We start from the raw sequence: 1,971 nt of genomic DNA, 5'->3' as shown, positions 1-1,971 counted from the left end.
TTATTTGTTTTAACAAATATTTATTTAGCCTAATGCTGTTGTTGTTCAGTTGCTAAGTCGTGTCTGACTCTTTGTCACCCCATGGACTGCAGCATACCAGGCTTCCCTGTCCTTCTCTGTCTCCCAAAATTTACTCAAGTTCATGTCCATTGAGTCAGTGATACTATCTAACCAACCCTAATGCTCACCACTCACCAAAGTCACCAAAGTCTGACTGACTTTGCACAACTGACTCTCAGTGTCTCAGCCCACTCATTTGTGAAATGCGGAAAACAGCAGTACCTACCTTGTGGGGTTGTTGTGAGGACTGAAGGAGTGAATATATATAAAAGTCTCAGACTAGTGCTGGCACATAGTAAGGAGCTGAATAAATGTTAGTGCTTAATACTTTTTACCCTCACTTAATGTGCTGGGCTTGTAGGGTATAAACAGTAATAAGACACAGTTCCCGTTCTGGAAAATTTATGATCTAGAAGCAAGGATGAACAATAAATATATAAATGAATATGTTTGGTACAATAACAGAATTTGAAAAGTGCTTTGAGGGCATAAATGACTAACTATCTTGGAACGGAAAATCCATTCAAAATGAAAATAATCAGCCACCTAAATCAAATCAAGTTCAGAGAGTCATTTATTGTTTTCTTCAGTATTATCATTGCTGTAATAATGCCTCCTATTCTCGGCATCTGAAATTTGGAGCTCCCAGGGCTCAGGCTGGTGACCTCCTCTCGTCTGTGTCCTGGCTTATTCCTAGGTGACTTCATCCTTTCATGAACCATGATGCCCTGTTCATGTCTCTAATCCCAACATAATGCCTGAATTCCAATCGCCTGTGACATTTCATATTGAGAACATCTACATGCAAATTTCTATTCTCAGCCCCTCAAACCTGCTTTTCCAGAGCATTCATCATCTTGGAATTGGCAACATCTTTCCCCAAGGTGCCCAGGTCTAAAGCCTTGCATTTGCTTGCCCACTTTCTTTTTCTCATGTCTCATACCCAGTACCAGCAAATCCCTAAACCAGTCACTTCTCCTGAAAGCACCACCACCTTCTTCCACCTAGACCACTGCAAGAGCTTCCTAAGTGGTCTCCCTCCTTCTCTTGCTCCCCTAAAAGCTCTTTTCTGCACAGCAGCCAGGTGATCTTTCTTTCCAGAATAGTAAGAATCCATGGCCTTCCTCTGCTCCACACCCTCCAATGGGTTTCCTTCCCTCCGTGCTTTCATGGTCTATGAGGTGCTAGACAATCTAGCCCTGGACTACCGCTCAGTGCTCCCTTCCACAACTCTTCCTCTCATTCCCTCCAACGCCAGCTATACCACCTCCTTGCTGGCTCTTCAGCGTGCCAACCAAGCTCTTACTTCATGGTCTTTTCATAGGTTGTTTCCTTTGCCTGAAATGCTCCTCCTCCAGAGAGCTTCATGGCTCCCTCCCTCACTTTATTAAAATCTCTCCTCAAACGTCACTATCCCAACTAAAACAGTACTACATCATGTCCCAATCTCTAGCCTGCTTTACCCTGCTATTTTTTCCTAGTTCTTGACATTCTAATATATTAGTTCATTGCCCTAGCTCAAATATAAGCTTCATGGGCTTATTTGTCTTTGTCACATTACTATGTCCCTGGCACATAGTAGATGCTCAACTGATATTTCTTGGATGAATGAAAAGAGTTTCTATTATCTTAGCTCATGCAGAGCTTCATAGTTTACAAAGTAGTCAATTATACAACATCATAATAACCCCTCCAACAATTTGGGGGCAGGGCTTAGTTATATTCATTTTACAGGTCAGTTTACAGTTTGCTTAATATTTTTAAGTTCTTTGGTCAAAGTCATGCAGGTCTTGGTCACACAGATCAAACCCTGTTTTTTCCCCTTCAAATCCAGTCTTTTAATCATAGTATTAGTAATCAAAGTATTAATTTATTAACCAAAGTATTATTAGTAACAGCTAACAATCTGTT

The sequence above is a fragment of the Bison bison genome, unplaced genomic scaffold (assembly GCF_000754665.1).
Source record: "Bison bison bison isolate TAMUID 2011002044 unplaced genomic scaffold, Bison_UMD1.0 scf7180017864382, whole genome shotgun sequence".
Classification (NCBI taxonomy): domain Eukaryota; kingdom Metazoa; phylum Chordata; class Mammalia; order Artiodactyla; family Bovidae; genus Bison; species Bison bison.
Note: the sequence above shows the minus strand (reverse complement) of the source record.